Below are 20,819 nucleotides of genomic sequence, written 5' to 3'. Positions count from 1 at the left end.
TAGTATGACGTCATGTCCGCCATCTTGTCTTCGTTGCTGGAGACCACCATCTTGTTTTCGTCGGCGAGAGTGCGCTGACGCCATGTTAGTTTAGTTCTTATCCGCTAGAGTGCAGTAATCATTTATTACTAAGGTGCTCGCCATCTTTAAATTTGGACGCCATATTGAAAATCCGTAATTATTTAGCTAGAAATTCGGGAAAAATTTCTAAATTCGTTAAATAAATCACACATTAATTTACATATTGATTCGATCCGCTCCTGTCCTTGGTTCGATACTTGATCGATGCAATAATGTTTAATTTTATGTAAAAAATAATAATTTCAATAAACCATGTTCAACATTCGTAAAGAGACTCTAAATCCTCTACGACCACCATCCTATCAGACATCAAGACCACCATATTGGAAATGCGTAATTTTAATGCTAGAGATCCGGGAAAAAGTTCAGAAATCATTAAATAAATTTCCGATCAATAAACTGATTAATTAGATCGACTAAGGTCCTTGGTACGATCCCAGGCCGATACAAAACAACTTTAATATTTTAAAAAAGCACCACTTAAGTGTAAGGTTCGAGGAATTAAACACCGCAAGTTCTTTTACAAACATAATATTTATTACATAATTTCTATTCTACTACAGGATCACTTACGAAAGCCAGCAATCTTATAATCATTTAGTTCCGCAGCGGTGTGAAATGACTAATTCTTAGCTCCAATCGGTTTATACTAGACAGAGTCCAGCCAGAACCTTTACAGACATAGTCCACCTCTTCTTGACAGAGTTTCTGGATACCGTTTTTAACAGTTTGCTTCACATCGTTAGAACTGTAAATTACTGCAGCCGATGTCTTGAATGCACACTTCTTCACTTTGTCATCGAACGGATATGGCTTTCGATATATACAGTCCAACCACAAGTTATATTTCAAAGGTCCGTTTGTTGCTACATCATCAGTAAGCTGATTGATTATCTTCTGTCTGATATCGTCAAGAAAATTACAAATGTCCTTCGACTCACCGAACGTATTTAGATAATAGTAGTCTTTCAAAGTTCCATGAAATGCAGACTGCGCCAAGTAGAAGCCATTATCGTTCACTTGTAATGCTCCGAACACAGTCTTAGGTTTAGTTCCATGTTCAGACGTCATAACAATCGGTTGCTGGGCATCTGTTTTTTTGGTTGTACGCTTTCGTGTCTCCAATCTAAAGCGAGGAGCCGAAATGTCGGCAGGTAGTTCAGCAGTAGGAGCACAGACTCCACCTTTACATTTTTTCGCATGATGTCGCAAACTGTCAATTCGAGTAAACCATTTAAAGCACTCATCACATCGAAACTTCATGCGAGAAGGATTCTTCGTGCATTTGCTCCGCTCATGTCTTTGTGCATCATGGGAAAATGCGAACGACGTATCACAGTAGCTGCAAGGATACCGTGGTGATGAAGACGATCCTTTCAGACCCGATCCAGATACAGACGTTGCAACAGTAGTACCATTTCCAGGCATTCTCTTATGCACATCGATGCATCGTTGTTGCGCCGAAACCTTTACTTTCTGCCGCACAGCAGGACCTTTGCATGCCTTCATGTGCGTTTTCATATTATCTTTTCTGGCAAACTGCTTATGACATTTCTCACAAACAAACATTTTACGATATAGGTTCTTGGCACATTCGCTCCTCTCGTGTCGCCGGGCATTGCTGTTGTTTGAGAAAATCTTGTCGCAGTAACAGCACCGATGTTCGCTAGTTGTCAAATCAGCATCCATTGAAGTCTCCATCGAGGTCGTATCGTCGATCGTCGTGGTTTCCTGCACATCCAGCTCAGTAGTCATTAAGCTATCTTCTGCTGGTGGTATCACATCTGTTGAAATCTCCTCCAATGTCGACGTCGTCGTCGTTGCCAACGGGATCTGCTCCACCATTGTCGTCGCTGACGTCAAGGTTCCCGTAGACGATGGTACAACGTCCATCGAGTTCGGCGTTAAAGTCGGTAAAGATGCCATCGAGTTCTCAAGAACAGGTAATTACACGACTTATGCACCAGATGAAATAATCTAGGTGATCCTTACACCGTCGACGACAGTAACAAACTGAGCGACCTGCTGTCTAGGACTCGCTTATATACATGCACCGGATGGAATAATACGCAAGTCAAATCAAGAACCATTTACTATAATACTAGAGTCAAAACAACATTAAAAATAGAAGGACCATCAACGAAAAGGCAGCACATTTGGAAGCACCGACAACGAAAAGGCAGCACATTTGGAAGCACCGACTACGTAAAGGCAGCACATTTGGAAGCACCGACTACGAAAAGGCAGCAGTCCTCCAGATTAACAGTGAACCAATGACAAGCATCACTAAGGTATAATTATTTGAATTTTAGCATAACACGAAATGAACCCGCGAATTTTCCGTGTCTCTAATCATTAATTAGTAGAGACCCTGAAATTTCGCGGATTCCTTTTGCCTCCGGATATAATTCAAAGTTATAGGTGTGCTCGACCCATGTTTACTTTCCCATTGGTTGATTTCTTAGCGAGAACATTTTTATCCTTGTTATTTGGCACTACCTGATTCGCTTCCTTCTCTCCTAGCTGGGCATCATTGGTTCACGGTCGTAAAGGGGCGTGTCCAAACAACTGCGTGCCAATCATGAACACAGTGTGGAGGTTTGCATTCTAGCTTGCGACTAAATGAATCCGCGAAATTTCCGGGTCTCTATTAATTAGTAGAGACCGGAAAAATTCGCGGGTTCAATGATCTCCAGGATAGACTCCAATATCCTCTAACACTCGGGCAAATGCCAACTGTTCATTGGCTGCTGACTTGTGAATCGTCTCGACTGGGTGGCCTGTGATTCGACACTTCAGTGAGTTAGGGTCTCTAATTGGCCCTCAGTCCTACAGATTAACAGCGGACCAATGGCAGAAGCAGCACGTAGGTATAATTATTTGAATTTTAGCATAACACGAAATGAACCCACGAATTTTTCAGGTCTCTATTAATTAGTTTGTTTAATTTTGCAAGAATATTTATTCATCTGTCAAGTCTTAACGCACACCGAAGAACCTGTCAAACGAGTGACACCATGTCTTGTCTCGATCAGAGTGTAATCCGTGCGATGTAAAACCCTACAGCCGGAATTGCAATAGTCCGTCTTCTCCGTCTGTCCGTTTGTCCGTCAAAAGCTTGGTAACTTCATACGCATGACGGACGGACGGATGCAATTATAACCTCCAAATTATTGAAAGGGTTTGGCGTGTCAAATTGTATTATAGTAGAAGTTTTTGAATTTCGTCTAATTCTTTAGGTGCTTTCATAATAACGTTTGAACACGTTTTAAAGTTTGTGTTTTGAAACAAAAATCGTCCGATTCGCAGAATTGTAATCAATGACGCATGGTTAACTATTTAAATGTTGAAATCAATACCACGGTGAAAAAAAATATTGTAATGATGGAATTTGTTATCGTTTTGATATTTTGTGTGGTTCTTGTGATTGCTGTAATGGTAATTGGTTCCGGAATGGGGAAAGCTACTTCTTCGCAGCGTCAGATGGACATCATTAACGTCGCTCAGAACTTATATGTTTTAATTAAAAAAGGCGACTTGAAGAAATGTGACGTTACGCAGACGACCGCGTTTCTTCTCAACATCGCAAAGTCAACTGTTCTCAAGTAAGTAGGCTTTTTTCGTTTTCATGCACGTAAAAAAAATATCGACTGTGTCCTAAGTATTGTCGGCCTGTGTTTTAACTCACGAGGTTTTTTGTGTTTTATTTCCAATTTATATTTTTTGGTGTGAGACAACACCGCCATGTGGCGTCTCTGTTGAAAAGTTAACCTAAAATCATATTAGGCCTACTCAGGTCCTAACAATAACAATGTAGGCACTTTCAAGTATTTTTATGGGTGTGATACACGTTTGTTTATAACGATGTTTATAAACTTTATGATATGTTTAACTATAACATAAGGGAGTGATTTTATAATTTGCATTTAATTAGTTTTTCATCTGTTTGGGAGATCACAAAATAAATAAAAAAACACTTCATTAATTTCGTGGACAAAGTCTGTCATGTTTCCATTTAGTGACCACAAAGCAAATATTTGTGACAAAATGCCATATTTGGAACACTGCCTAACTGCGTATTGTGAACGGGTCCCCGGAAAAGTGTTATGACAAATGTTTTTTTTTTTTTGTTAGGTACTACAAGAAAGACATTGAAGAAGTTTCAACACCAGGAAAAAAGAGGAAAAAAAGGCCACAGGAAGGAAAGTCACTTGACACAGTCGACGATTTCACAGTAAATGCAATCAGGAATGCAATTTACAGGATGTACGCTGAAGGTAAAAATTTGATACTGAAGAGTAGTTTCAATATCACTGGGGTAGGCCCTACTTAATTGTATTCATTTCATATATCCATATGCAGATTGACCGGTTCAGTTTTTTTCCCGATATCATCTGTCCTTTAAAAATACTTAACATTTTTGAGTGGTTTGTTAGGTTTCTTTATTGATATGGTATTGATATTGACGTCGTCTGGCCGACGACCACCCCAGAGCCCGACCTGCACCCGCCAGTATACGCTCCCGCTAACGGAACACACCCCTGGCCATGGCCCACCCGAGTCAGGCGACCCGAACAGCAATTAAAGACAAAGCCGCGGAAACCTGAGTAGACAAGAGAAGAACCGTACCCATTCCTCCTGAAACATTAAATGAGGATTTTAGCGACAATAAAATCTCTTCCAGAGACACCCGTTTGGAGTCTAGCGTAATGAGGTCACGCCTGGCGCGAGAGAGGCCGAGCCTCCCTCGGACGCCATGCCAGTTCGGCAGTTCAACGCAGCTCACGGGCCGGGGCGGACCTACGTCCCACGGAGAGGCAACATCCTTTGTCTACATTGAAAGTAACGTCCGGTAAATATAGTCACTAATTAACCAAACCCCTTTTATTACTTAACCTCTCCGTGAGTACCCGGTCCCTTTTTTCGGTCCAGGACCTAATCCGGCCGCATCAACTTAAGGACACCCCGCACCACACTTGGTCAGCGGGGCTGCTCTTCAGCATACGGCACGGGCCGTCTCCCGCAACGTACAGAACTTTATTTAAGGTCACGCGCACGGCGCTGACCACAAACCCGCAAGGGAACTTGGACAAACTTAATTGCGGTGCGTGTTTCACCACAGTGGGCACAACACCCGCGCCGAGACATTTGCATACGGGATTGGCCGTCTCCAATCGCCCGCCCCCTTAATTCAGTGTAATTTTGTATCCCGTATTTTGTACTGCTAACTTACGTTACCCGAGTAATGAGTGCCACGTAACTTGTGCGCGCCCCCTTAATACAGTGTATTTTTGTATCCCGTATTTTGTATTGCTAACTTACGTTACCCGAGTAACGAGTGCCACGTAACCTGTACGCGCCCCCTTAATTCAGTGTATTTTGTGTCCCGCCTTTGTGTTACGAAATTACGTTACCTGCGTACCCAGTGAGACGTCTGAGACATAACAGCATCCGAGGCCACGTAACGCGGAACACAAACAATACGGCGCCACGGAATAACAAGTAAAACCCCCCGGGGACCCCTGTAGAGTGTTGTATTGTGTACGACTCGCTCCTCTGAATAAAAGGTACGACACCGCCACCTCAACTCCACGTCTCTTATTTAAAATCATCTCACGCAACACCGCCGCCGGCCCTAGTGGGCCACGCAGGGGCACATACATCCACGACCCCAAATTCACGACTAGAAACGAGCTAGTCTGGCGCCCACCCGGACAACACAGATCAAGAACCGCCTTTTCCCACTAGGAGCCACACCGGGACTCGAGCCCGAGACCCCGGACGACGGTATTTGGCGCCCGCTGCGTGGGGCAGAAAATAACGTGAAAAATTTTTTTTTCTCACTTCTGGACATTTTCGAAATAAATTCACCAACAGGCGACAGCGGAGACACGAAACGGCCATTTTGGACACAGGAAGGGTCGAAGGCCAGACAGACTGGCGCGACGAGGCGAGCGGACAAAGGACACTCCAACCACCCCCACCCCCGCACGTCATCACGGCGAGGCGAGCAACGGAGCGACGTCACCACCCCCACTCCGCACGGACCGTTTTCGCCTCCTCTTTGTGCGGCTGTCCGGGCACCTACCCCCACCTCGTCACCCCGCTTCACGCTCTCCGCTTCGGGCAACCATCCTGATACCCCCACTCCGCGCGGACCGTTTTCGCCTCCTCTTTGTGCGGCTGTCCGGGCACCTGCCCGCCGCCAATCTCAAACCCGCGCGCTACAACACGCGCCCAGACTACAAACAGCCCGTCACAGACGGCGAACTTGAACGTACAACATACAACTCAACATGCAGGCACCACCTACAGACCTCGTGTGCACGCGTTGCCTATTACCAAGGGAAATAGACCTATTGACGGGATCACTGCCGTGGTACAGGACATGCCAATGCGCGAAAACCCGGGACAACGTCACTGAGCAGACCTGGGGCAAGCCCTGGAGCGAGACGTTACTCGGCGAGCCGCACACCCAATTACCGTGGTCATGGGCACCGCTTAAGACGGAGGCACAAGCTAACGTCACACTGGGAGGCATACTACCGACTATGGGCCTCACGAGTGCGCGGACCAATCCGGCACCCAAATACATCCCACCACCAAGCGCAATCACCGGACCAAACACGGGGATGCATACACGCAACCCGTGCTACACAGGGAAGTTAGCACTACCCGAGTTCAGCGGAATAGGGCACGAAGTACCCAGAAACTTCCTAACACACTGCGAGGTCAGACTGGCACGGTCCGGAATACCGACCGATGAGTGGTCGGGGCGAGCGAGCGAACAGCTGAAGGGGACCGCCCGCCAATGGTGGAACACCTGGGGACGCTTCGGCATGCCCTGGGAGGAGTTTGCCATGTCGTTCAACCGCCGATTTGACACGGAACACGCACTGGTCCAATGCACGACACAGTTCTATGGCGAACGCCAACGCGACGGCGAACCCATCGAGCAGTTTCTGGCCAAGAAAATGCAACTGTTCAATCGAGTAGCACCCGGCGCCGCGCCAGCCACCGCGCTATCAACCATTACCACCCTCCTACACAATGAACTGCAACCGTTCATGCGGTGTTACCGCGCAGAGGAAGTTGAGGACTACGTCCGACAAGCCATAGACACGGAACGGAACATCCAGGGACTGCGACACTACGACCCCCCGAACACCGACCGGGACCTGGCCAGACGCCCAATGGGTCAGAAAATAGCCAGCGTCCAGAACCGGGAAGCAGGGGGCTACCCACCCGACCGCCCGCGACGAGCCATCGAGGACGCACCACCACCTGGTAGGCCCGATGGGTCATCGACACAGCAGGAACCCCCACTACCGCGATGCCAGTTGGGCTGCCCCGCAGGTACCCGCCACTGGCATGTCGACTGCCCACGCCGGCAAACACCACACGTCACCAACACGTCGGGAAACGCCCACCCGGGGGCACGGCGGTAAAACCCGCGCCTCCGAGCAAACCGAGCCAACCCACACCCGCCGCGGAAATAGCCACACCGCAACTAAACCAGCTAGTCCGTCCCCGCGACGGCCTACTCCGCATCCCTGTGGAAGTCAACGGACAACCCACGGCGGCCCTGGTAGACACGGGCGCGAGCCACGTGTTTGTGGCCCCCCACCTGGTACCCCACGGCGCGCTGCAGCCTTACCAAGCCGAGTTACGGTTAGCAACCAGCACGCAACCGGGAAGGACAGTGGGGCAAGCCGAACTCGAGGTACGCATTCGGGACGACGTCACCACGGTAACCGCCCTAGTGGTAGAGGACTTACACGAAGGGATAGTACTAGGCCAACCATGGTTAGCGAGACAAGATGCGGTGATCGAAATGAAACCCAGACGAGTTTACATTGGCACCCGCGAGCGGCTCACGGTGTACGCCATAGGCACTACCCCCGAGAGTCAGGGGGAGAAAGTAACCTTAGACCAGTTCCGCCACAACGTCCCCCACGAGTACCGAGCAGCAGTGGAACGCGTGTTGGCAGAAAGGCAGGACGTCTTCGCGGTAGCCGACCCACTGAAGAGCACCACCATCACCGAACACCACATCCCGACCACCCACGACAACCCAGTACACGAGGCCCCGAGAGGCTACGGGTTCCGGGAGCAGAGGGCCATCCGTGAGCAAGTGGCGGACATGCTTCGCGACGGGGTAGTCGAACCGTCCAACAGTCATTACAATGCTTGCGTCGTATTAGCCCCAAAGAAAGACGGTTCGCTACGCTTCTGCGTCGACTTTCGGCCGCTAAACGCGATCACGATTAGCTCACCCCCACCTCAAATCAGCGTCGACGCCGCCGTAGCCGGACTCGGCCGCGCGAAAGTCTTCAGTACGCTCGACCTGAAGGCTGGGTATTGGCAAGTGCCCATACGGGCGGAAGACAGGGGGAAACCGCGTTCACGTTACCAGACGGGCGGAAGTTTCAATTTCGCGCCATGCCTTTTGGGCTAAAGTGCGCACCGGCCACGTTCCAGGGAATGATGACCCGAGTGTTGGAGGGGTACCTGGGCCGGTTTGCGATCGCGTACCTCGACGACGTGATCGTCTTCTCCGAGACGTGGGAGGACCACGCCAGACACCTGGCGCTGGTCCTAGAACGCTTAGCCACACACCATCTCACGGCCGCACACCACAAGTGTCATATAGGGACCCAGAAGGTCGAATTCCTGGGCCACCTAGTAAGCGCGGCTGGCAACCGACCCCAACCCATTCACTTGCGCAAGATCGCTGAGGCGGCACCACCGCGGACGAGGAAGCAACTCCAATGGTTTATCGGCCTAGTGAACTGGCTCAGGGGGTACATTCCCGACTTCTCCCGTACCATCGCACCGCTGACCGACCTCCTGTCACCACGGGTACGGTACCATTGGGGCGAACCCGCGCAACGTGCCTTTGAAGAAATAAAAGCCGCCTTCACTCGCTGTCACACCCTCACACGAGTAGACCCCGGACGCCGCCTCTACCTCCAGACCGACGCCAGCGCACTCGGTGTGGGCGCGGTGCTCTTCCACACGGACCCGAACGGGGTCCGCGAGGTCATCGACTACGCTAGCGCAAAGCTCGGACCGGCCGAACGCCGATACCACAGCAACGAGCAAGAGTGCCTAGCCGTAGTCTGGGCCATGAAGAAGTACCGGCCCCACCTGGAGGGGAAGTGCTTCACACTGAGGACGGACAACAGCTGCCTCACCTGGCTGCGTACGATGCAGGGGCGGAAAGGCAAACTCATACGATGGGCGCTATTCCTCCAGTCGTTCGACTTCGACGTCGAGCACGTTCCCGGCACGGAGAACCAGCTCCCCGACTTACTGTCGCGGGAACCCGACGACCGAACAGAGCTGACGGACGAGGACGACTGGGAGGAGATTCTACCCCCGGACACACCACACGGACACGCATCGCACGACTCGGCATGCGCGCGCATCACGGCCGACGCGGATGGGGACGAAGACCCACCCAACACCGTGGCCGACGTCCAAGACCGGGTACGTCGAGCACAGGAAAGGTCAATAGACGCGGCAAGACCGCCGGACATGAGGCGTGGCGCGTGCAAGACAGCCTGATTCAGACTCACACACCCGGACACCAGGAAGACTGGAGGACCTACGTCCCGACGGAAGCCCGAGAAGCGGTCCTTCGGTTCTTCCACGACCACGACCTCGCTGGACACCCGGGGACCGATCAGACACGACGAGAAGTCACCCGGCACTACCACTGGCCCCGCGTCACGTACGACGTACGTACGTACGTGCGCGAATGCGAGGTCTGTCAGGCGAGGAAAGCGAGGCGGCGTGACGGCGAGGAGCAACAACGACCCAGGGAACCCACCACCGCCTTCCAAACGATAGCCTTAGACGTAATGGGCCCCTACCCCCGCACGCCGCGCGGCAAACGCTTCCTCCTCGTCGTGACAGACCTCTTCACGCGGTGGACGGAGGCGTATCCATGCGGGAACGTGCGCACACCTACCATCATCAGCCTGCTGACCAGGGAGTTCCTGTCAAGTTGGGGATACCCCCAGTTGGTGTTGACGGACAACGCCAGTCAGTTCCTGGGGCGACATTGGAAGGGCTGGTGCGACGAACACCAGATCGAACACCACACGACGCCCGCCTACCACCCGAGAGCGAACCCGACAGAGCGCCGGAACTAGGAACTGAAGGCACAGCTCCGGATCCGGCTGGGGGCGGACCACACGCAGTGGGACCTGCACGTGGCTGACGCCCTCTTCTGTGTACGACGCCGCACCAACGCCGCAACCGGCCGCACACCGGCCGAAATGATACAGGGCCACAACCTGATCTTACCGGGAGAATGGGCCACACACGGCACTCCACACCCCGACGAGACGACGGAGGAACGTGACCAACGACGGGTGACTCTGCACGACGAGGCAAGACGTAGACAGGAGAGGTACGCCAACCGGATCACCCCAACCACAGATCATCCTCCACCCGCCGTGCAGGTCGGCGATCAGGTGTTCGCGCGACTACACCCACTTTCAGCCGCACCCCGCAACTATTGCGCGGGACTGGCCCCGCGCTGGGGCGGGCCATACACGGTACGGCGACGACTAGGCAGGACGACGTACTTAGTCCGCACGGAGGGACGGCGCCTGAAGAAGGTGCACAAGGACGACATCCGGCTCACCGCCCTACCTGGGGAGAGGAACCCAGACGGAGACGCAGGACCCCCCACTCCGGACGAAAACGAACGCCGTACGCCGGAGAGCGACGTAGTCCAGGAAGAGGACGACTCGCCAGAAGCGACCCCCGCTAGGAGCCGACCCGAACCGCGCCCATACCGCACCCTGGTGTTCACGAACACCACGTCCAACAGGCCCCGCGACGAACCCGCGGACACGCCCGTGACATCACCCGCAGAGGCCGCGTCAGACGACGTGGCGAGGCCATGACAACGGCGGTGGCGGCACCCGCCCACGTACTTCTTCGATTACGCACTTAGCACGGCCACGGGGGACACCGGGGGCGACCCCGCCCACGACGTGCCAGACGAGCCGGAAGAGGTCCACGAGGACGCACCGGAGACGGCAGTGGTACCTTGGGAGGGGAGCGTGGTGTACGAGAGCCCCCCACCGCAATACTACCCACGGGGCAAGGACGAAGAGGCCGTGGAGATCGCCGAGCTGTCGCACAGCATAGGTCAATCCAATGCATGCAACGACGACGGGCCAACGCCGATCGTCACGCAACCCAGAGAGACCGACTCGGAGATCGCCGCCTCAGCATCAGCCGCCATACCCGAACGGGAACGGACCCCGTACCAGTCCACGAACTGTCAATCGCCGCCGAAGGAGGACCTCCGCGGACCAGGACATCGACTGGGGACAAGCGAACCCGCCAGCGAGCCCGCGGAACGACCCCGACGGGCCCCCCAGACCTCCAGTTCGCCTGGCCGACTACGACCTGGGAACAGGGCGCAGAGCCTGTCAGCCGCAAGGCCACCTCGACGAGTCGACCCCCGGATGTTCGGCGTGGGACGACCCGGGACAGGTGCTCGGGCCCTACCAACTGCGGCCACCGCGAGCACCACCCGGGTGGAGCTGTTGCCGGAGCTAGGAGGCACCACGACGCCGCCCCCGGCACGCCTGCCACGACGGCAACCGGGGCGGCGCGCGCGTTGGCCCAGTCGGCCACGATCACCAGGTCCAGTGCGCTGGCCCTACCAGCCGCTGACCACACACCGGCACCATGACGCCGCCCCCGGCACGCCTGCCACGACGGCAACCGGGGCGGCGCGCGCGTTGGCCCAGTCGGCCACGATCACCAGGTCCAGTGCGCTGGCCCTACCAGCCGCTGACCACACACCGGCACCATGACGCCGCCCCCGGCACGCCTGCCACGACGGCAACCGGGGCGGCGCGCACGCTGGCCCAGTCGGCCACGATCACCAGGTCCAGTGCGCTGGCCCTACCAGCCGCTGACCACACACCGGCACCACGACGCCGCCCCCGGCACGCCTGCCACGACGGCAACCGGGGCGGCGCGCACGCTGGCCCAGTCGGCCACGATCACCAGGTCCAGTGCGCTGACCCTATCAGCCGCTGAACCCGCCCAGGCGCCACGACGCCGCCCCCGGCACGTCTGCCACGATGGCAACCGGGGCGGCGCGCACGCTGGCCCAGTCGGCCACGATCACCAGGCCCAGTGCGCTGACCCTATCAGCCGCAGACCCCGCACAGGCGCTGCGACGCCGCCCCCGGCACGCCTGCCACGACGGCAACCGGGGCGGCGCGCACGTTGGCCCAGTCGACCACGATCACCAGGTCCAGTGCGCTGACCCTATCAGCCGCTGACCCCGCACAGGCGCCACGACGCCGCCCCCGGCACGCCTGCCACGACGGCAACCGGGGCGGCGCGCACGTTGGCCCAGTCGGCTACGATCACCAGGTCCAGTACGCGGAGCCAACCAGCTGCTGAGCCGCGAACCACGCCGGGATGGAGCGGCCGGAGCTAGGGGTGGCCTCATGTTAGCGGGACCATAAGCGGCGCAAGGTCGGGCTTCACAGGGGGGGGGGGGCGTTTGACGTCGTCTGGCCGACGACCACCCCAGAGCCCGACCTGCACCCGCCAGTATACGCTCCCGCTAACGGAACACACCCCTGGCCATGGCCCACCCGAGTCAGGCGACCCGAACAGCAATTAAAGACAAAGCCGCGGAAACCTGAGTAGACAAGAGAAGAACCGTACCCATTCCTCCTGAAACATTAAATGAGGATTTTAGCGACAATAAAATCTCTTCCAGAGACACCCGTTTGGAGTCTAGCGTAATGAGGTCACGCCTGGCGCGAGAGAGGCCGAGCCTCCCTCGGACGCCATGCCAGTTCGGCAGTTCAATGCAGCTCACGGGCCGGGGCGGACCTACGTCCCACGGAGAGGCAACATCCTTTGTCTACATTGAAAGTAACGTCCGGTAAATATAGTCACTAATTAACCAAACCCCTTTTATTACTTAACCTCTCCGTGAGTACCCGGTCCCTTTTTTCGGTCCAGGACCTAATCCGGCCGCATCAACTTAAGGACACCCCGCACCACACTTGGTCAGCGGGGCTGCTCTTCAGCATACGGCACGGGCCGTCTCCCGCAACGTACAGAACTTTATTTAAGGTCACGCGCACGGCGCTGACCACAAACCCGCAAGGGAACTTGGACAAACTTAATTGCGGTGCGTGTTTCACCACAGTGGGCACAACACCCGCGCCGAGACATTTCCATACGGGATTGGCCGTCTCCAATCGCCCGCCCCCTTAATTCAGTGTAATTTTGTATCCCGTATTTTGTACTGCTAACTTACGTTACCCGAGTAATGAGTGCCACGTAACTTGTGCGCGCCCCCTTAATTCAGTGTATTTTTGTATCCCGTATTTTGTATTGCTAACTTACGTTACCCGAGTAACGAGTGCCACGTAACCTGTACGCGCCCCCTTAATTCAGTGTATTTTGTGTCCCGCCTTTGTGTTACGAAATTACGTTACCTGCGTACCCAGTGAGACGTCTGAGACATAACAGCATCCGAGGCCACGTAACGCGGAACACAAACAATACGGCGCCACGGAATAACAAGTAAAACCCCCCGGGGACCCCTGTAGAGTGTTGTATTGTGTACGACTCGCTCCTCTGAATAAAAGGTACGACACCGCCACCTCAACTCCACGTCTCTTATTTAAAATCATCTCACGCAACACCGCCGCCGGCCCTAGTGGGCCACGCAGGGGCACATACATCCACGACCCCAAATTCACGACTAGAAACGAGCTAGTCTGGCGCCCACCCGGACAACACAGATCAAGAACCGCCTTTTCCCACTAGGAGCCACACCGGGACTCGAGCCCGAGACCCCGGACGACGGCAATATATAGAATATTGTGCAACATATGAAATAGGTACACGTCCTTTTAAGGTTAGGTTAAAGATAGAAAGAAAATTGTTACATTCTAAAACTACAAGTAATGTTTATATCGTTATACATGGTATACATATTAAATAACCTCAACTTTTATGATGTATCAGAAGGTTAAATAATGACTATTTCCAGTATAAATAATATCCAGTTGTGCGCTTTAGCAGTAATTGGTTACAAATTAGTGAGTTGTAGTCTAAGCAAGCATGGTTATTAAAAAAAAAATTGGGATACTTAATTGGCTAAATTGTACTGTGGGGCAGGGTCCAGTACAATATATATTCTATTGCAAAATAGTGTCATGCCCCGCCTAACCCTTTAGAAAATATAGGGGTATTGTTATTTTATAAACAATAGGCCTACTTCATTGTAATGAAGTATCATATGAAAACACAACTTAGCCAGACAAACTGTGTGTTAGTGTATGAAGTAACAGAAGGTTATAAAACAGTAAAAGTTTAGTATCGCGTATCCGATTCGATACATTGATCCTGATCGCATGATCCTGTGATTGATGATGCTTGCTTTTCTAATTTATTACGTTTAAAAATCCTGTACAAAACCAAAACTAAAATCCTGTGATGTAGTAATGAGTTATGATTTAAAGTTGAATAATAATGAAAATATATATGTTTTATTAAACTTATGATAATTATTCTTGCTATACCACAATATTTGATTATGTTCAGGATCTTTGATCTGAATAAATGAAAAAAAGCATGCACCACACGATCAATAGGATGTACAGGTTCATGCATAAAGATCTAGGGATCACATGGGATACACGATACAAAACATTTACCTATAACACAGTGTAGAGCTTGTAACTTATTGATTGCTAAATTGAATGCTGAAATAATAATGTTTTACACAACTTCAATACAAACGCGCAATATAATCGTCATATCATTGCAGACAAAAATACTGCAATGTAGAATTCCTCTAAGCAAACTACAAAATTTAAATTAATTTAAAAGTATTTTTGAAATGTAAGTTTATTAAAACTATTTAATAAATGTAAATTGTGCACTTAAATTATCTTCTACGGGGTTGTGGTTTCGCTTAGTTTTGTGTACCTCTGTTATTTCATGTATTGTTAATGTATGCAATAAATTTACAGGTTTGAATGTTACAGTCGACACCATTTTGAAAGAAATCAGGGAAAGACAAATAGATTATTATGGTGGAAGATCAAGTCTTCATAAATTGTTAAAGAAGATGGGATTTTCATGGACAACTGTTGATGGACGAAAAGCTTTGATAGAGAATGAAAACATAGTATTGAAGCGAATAGATTTTTTTTTGAGAAAGTATAAAGAAGAAAAAGAAAGAGGTGCCAATTTCATATTTGTTGATGAAACATGGATTTTCCAGAGAGGCAAGGCATTAATTTATTTGAAAATTTGTTCTGTGGTCCAATACAAAGTATTTCATTTCCATTTCATATATTTTTCAGGAACTGTATCAAAGTCATGGCAGGACAAGAGTCTACAATCTGCGAAGAGACGTACTGTTGGAGATGGTAAAAGGTTTATTGTTGTTAATGCTGGAGGGCGCACTGGCTTTGTGCCAGGAGCAGGATTACTTTTTGTTTCAGGTCAGAAGACTGCAGACTACCATGGCGAGATGAATGGGGAAACTTTCTTGATGTGGTTTGAAGACATGTTGGTGCATCTGGAGGAACCCAGTGTCATTATAATGGACAATGCTTCATATCACAGCACCCAGGTATGTGCAATGGTAAAGCAGTGTCTTTTTATTGCTCAAATTGTAATGTGAAAAATTTACATGTGTATAAGTACGAATATTCGAGACTAATACATTTTGCCAGCAATAATTGTTATCTTAATAGTATGCCTACACTACATTTTTTTAAACTATAATGTTTGAGCTGAAATTGATTACACACACACACAGATATATATATATATATATATATATATATATATATATATATATATATATATATATATATATATATATAATGTAATTGAATTACATCATAGTGCAAACTAATTTAGTAGAGGGTTTGAAATACCAAATAAAAATTTTTTATTGCAAATAGCATTTGAAAATGACATAATTACTTGTTTGGTAAAAGGACCCACTTTATGAATGCTCTGTTGCCTTACTTAATAAATTAAAATAATATTTTCAAAAAAATTTCTAGTCACTAAACTAACATGCTTTGTTAAATTTAGAAATTCATTACGACAATATGCCAAAACACATGTTTGCTTTGCATAAGTACAGTAGAACCCTGTTATAATTTGTTTTTAAGGGGCTACAAGAAAAAAAAAACATAAGCAGGAAATTCAATTTAGTACTTTTTAGTGTGGATTTATTGCCAATGGACTCAACAAGCTGCATAAAGATATATTTGATGCTCCAATTTGCTTGTAGCAAGCCAAAAACAATTTTTCTTTAACATCATGGTGCTTCCAGCTTCTATCTGCTTTGTCTTTACTTACACATTGTCTCATTGCTGTAAAATTGTCTCATTTCTGTATAATTGTCATAATTCACGACAGTGTTTACAGTGGAAATGCTTAAGTCCAGTTCTTTTGCCACTTGAACATGTGATTTAAGTGAATACATTTGAAAAAACACAGAATGGCTAAAAATTTATGAATTTATTTGTTTTCCAAGGGTGTCAACAGGCAGTTAACTGCTAACATACACATATACATAGACAGTATAGACAAAGGCTTTTAATTTTTTTCGTCTTCTAAAATTTTATGAAGTGAACATTACAAGCACGAAACGCATAATTTGTGAAACATTATATCCAGGAATTAAATACATTGTCCTTATAGGGAAAATATTGGACTTGAAAAATAATACATTATAGGCAGGAAAACTTTATAAGCAGTAAAATTGTAACAGGGTTCTACTGTCATGAATTCTTATCAACTACTTGAGTATTTAGTTAAATGTTGGCATAACGTAGGTTGAGAAAACACCTACAACGAACTGGACCAAGGATGCACTGATCGCGTGGCTGGAGAAGAATGAGATAAAACATGAAAATAATTTGTTGAAAGTGGAGCTGCTGAGAATAGCTAAACAAAACAAGCCCCGAATACGGTATATTATTTCGTTTTTTTTTACAGCATTTCTTTAAAAGTGAGATAGTTGCAAAAAATTACGTATACGCCTTGTTCTAACACACTTTTCAGATATGAGGTAGACGAGTTGGCTTGTAACTATGGCCACAAAATTCTACGACTCCCACCCTATCACTGCCACTATAATGCAATCGAACTAGTTTGGGCTCAATGTAAACACCATTACAATAGTAACGTGGGGCGGGCCAAGAGATTTGACAATGATGCAGTTGCAGCCATCTGGAAAGAGGCTCTTGATGCTTCCACACCAGAGAGGTATTTTCATGTTGCATGACCAATGGGGTATTCCTTTTGAAGTAGAAATTGTTTTATTTTCCTGTAGAACATTCCTCAAGCTTCAGCAAAACCCTTACCATACATTTTTACATAATACGTAAGTATTGTTGCCTAGCAGCCTGGTCCTACCATTCCTTTTGATAACTTTGTGTGCTAGTGTGTGTATAGTGTGATTATCATTTTGTGTATATTCATATACCAGTAATACAGTTTTAAAACAATTGGTAAAAATAAGTGGTTTGAATTTGTGTAGTTGTCGTTTTGAAAATGTGTTGCATGTATGTGTTTGTGTTCGTGTTTGTGTTTGTAATTTTATTCCCATGTGATTCATACATATTTGTGTAGTTTCTAGATCTAACAGTGGTGACTTATTTGCAAGGTTTTTTTTTTTTTTTTGTAATTGCAGTCCATTTGCAATTGTTTCATTTCCATAAATAGTTTTGTATTTATTAGTAATTGTGATATTACTTTCTGTTATGCTTAATCTTGTGTCAATGACTTTAAAGTTATGGTGGGTTCAGTGCTGTAGGCAGATTTCAATATTCAGATAAAATTTCAACGTAGAGAATTTTAAATATTTTCATCTAGCGAACTTGAATAGGTATTTACACATGTAGTTCTTGCACATTAGTATTTTCAAAAGTTATGTTATTATAGTGAAATACATATACAGTAAATCATCAAAACTATTCAAAAAATTAAATTTTCGCTATATCTCACTGTTTTTGTCTGGGACAAATTTTAACCAAAAACAAACACAAAAGTTATGAAATAAATATTTTATCATATGCATTCTAAGCCTTTATTGATAACATAGAAAATATTTACAGCTTTATTATATCTTGAATAAACCACTCAAATTTTTTTTTTTCAGATAACATAAAACAAAACATGTTACTTCAAGTATTAAATAATAGCTTTGATAGTTGAGGAAAACACATTAAATGAGTTTTGTTGTGTTTAAAAATATTTTCTTTTGGAGTGAGTTCAAAATTGTATGTAATAAAGAGCATGCCATGCATTGTTTACTATGCCGTTTTGACAGAAACAAACATATTTTGTTATAGAGTGGTTTTTGCTATAAACAGGTCATTTATATAGAGGTTTTACTGTATACATTAATTTTTTTAGATGGGCGAGGTGTGTGGATCACGTGGAGAAGCTAATTCAAGCAGACTGGGAGAGAGAAGTCCACATAGACAGCGGCACCATTCCTCCACTCATCATCCACCTCGGCGAGGATAGTTCAAGTGAAGACAGTGACAGCGAAGAATTTGAGGTTACGACACAGTTAGTAGATGGAGACAGTGAAGTACTGGCAGTTCCTCTTGATGATTTACCCGGGTGTTCTTATTGAGGTCTGTATGTAATAAACACCTGGGCAACTGTAAGTATTGGGGTTTGAAACATTTTTTTTTCTTTTATGCATTCCCATTAAGTATGTTGATTACTGGAACTTTATGTATTAACTTTATATTACACATATTATAAAATTAATAATAAATTTCATTTCTGGATTCGTATAGGTGTATGTGAAACATTTTATTTTGTTGTGTCTCTTCATTTTTCAGTGAACTTACTTGGAAAACAAAAAGCCAGTCCCCATCCAGGGCCACAAATAAATAATGCATATAAGTGGTATAGAAATTACTGTCAATTCTTTACCACAATTTTACTGTTCATAAAATTATGATTTTGTCTAATAAGTATACTCAGGAAAATGTATATAACCATATTTTTATTTGTGGCCTTAACCGGCAAAATGGTAGGGGTTTATTAAATAAAAGAAGAAAATTCATTTTTAAATGTTTTCATCTGAATTTGTTAATTTTATTAAACCTTCAATCCTTAGTCTTTTCCAGATTGCTTAGATGGACAGCCATATGTATAATTTACAATACTTTTTTTTTCAGATGCAGAAAACTGTGTTGAACTGTACTAAAGGATGATATTTATTGCTTACATAAATGTTGTAAATTTATATGTTCTACTAAAAATTTACTTTAAATTATATGTTATTTCTTTAGCTAACAAACTTATTTTTTAATATTTTTACCATTGGGTATCATAAATGTTATGCACATATACATGTATACTTAGATCATATTCAAATTACTTATATATATATATATATATATATATATATATATATATACACACACACACACATTGTTTTGACAGCTGGTGATTGTAAACAAACCATTTGACATTTGTCACATGGCAATGTTTTTGTTTACATACGGCGGAAGGATACATAGTGACATTAAAGTAGATCCGGTGAAAAGCAGGGCTTCAGAAAAGTAGGAGGTTACCGTGGATGGACTATAAAAAGAATTTCGGCGAAGGGCTAGCGCTGAAACCACTTCCATCACAGCTAACGAGTCGAGAGCATCGTCGGAGTGCGGCCCTGCCTCCTCTCTGCGCATCGCTTCGATTCTTAGCTCGCGGACACAAGAGTGACAGCCGGCCTGAGGGAGGTTATTAATCCCGAACGGCCACCTCGAGCCTAGCCCGTTTGGGTCAGCGGCGAGTCCTCTTACAGCGTAATAGATTTACAACACTTTCTTCAGACTGCCCCTAAAGAACACCGAAAACAGGACACACCCGTGGCTTCCTGCCCCTCCCACGACCGGGCCCTAGGGCCGGCCCTGAGGGGGGTTGGCGGAATGAGCGAGCAGGGACCCCCAGCCAGGTCCATGCCAGACAAAATACCACCCGGCGCAGCCTATCCTGGCGGCAGTTTTCAGTCCGTTAGGCACGGCACCATAAATCTAATCGTTTCCTCCCAGGACAACACGGACGCAACCATGGACACAGGCACATACCCCGACTCAGACTGCGAATCTGTTACCTCCAGGACCTCAGTTAATTCCATGACAGTCTCAGCGGAATTGTACGCAGCATTTTTACGAGACAGTGCAAGGATGGACAGGGAGCACCCCGAGAATACCCAAGGATGGCAACACGAAACCAAAAGACAATGGAAAATTCCGCAGGCGACCACGCCGCGGCCCCTTGCGGTCTCGAACCGTTACGAGCCGCTCGCTGACACAGCGGGCCCCCCCTCCACCCCCACGGCAGGGTCAGCTCTAGAGTCAACATCTCCCGCAACTCAGACCACACACGGCGCTACTACACGTGAGCCTGCATCCGCAGTTGCGACCGCACAGAATTTTTCATCACAGAACATTGCAGGCCCCACTGGCACACAGGGCACAGCAGCACAGCCTGCCACCCCGCGCGCCAAGCGAACTAACAAGCACGCTCTGAGGCTGGTCGTACCCGATACCAGTCTTTACAACCAGCTCGTCACTCGCGTGCGAGCCTTGGCCCCTGGCGGCGCACAACTAGCCCTTGTGCGGGAGGGGCTTCAGATCGCGTGCGAGACCGAGCAGTCATACCACCTG

At 48.1% G+C, this 20,819-nt stretch overlaps 2 long non-coding RNA genes across 2 annotated transcripts; both read left to right on the top strand.

The window, feature by feature from the left end:
- The first annotated feature begins 3,569 nt into the window (after positions 1-3,569).
- On the top strand, positions 3,570-15,299 carry LOC134527453 (uncharacterized). Its single transcript, XR_010074194.1, has 3 exons — positions 3,570-3,686; positions 4,216-4,358; positions 15,129-15,299. It is a non-coding gene; the product is annotated as an uncharacterized LOC134527453 (long non-coding RNA).
- A 32-nt stretch (positions 15,300-15,331) lies between these two features.
- On the top strand, positions 15,332-19,543 carry LOC134527452 (uncharacterized). The gene is made up of 3 exons (XR_010074193.1): positions 15,332-15,736; positions 16,959-17,095; positions 18,544-19,543. It is a non-coding gene; the product is annotated as an uncharacterized LOC134527452 (long non-coding RNA).
- The last annotated feature ends 1,276 nt before the right edge of the window (positions 19,544-20,819 follow it).

This window comes from Bacillus rossius, chromosome 1 (assembly GCF_032445375.1).
Source record: "Bacillus rossius redtenbacheri isolate Brsri chromosome 1, Brsri_v3, whole genome shotgun sequence".
In the NCBI taxonomy this organism is placed as follows: domain Eukaryota; kingdom Metazoa; phylum Arthropoda; class Insecta; order Phasmatodea; family Bacillidae; genus Bacillus; species Bacillus rossius.
Note: the sequence above shows the minus strand (reverse complement) of the source record. Positions and strands in the feature narration are given on the sequence as shown.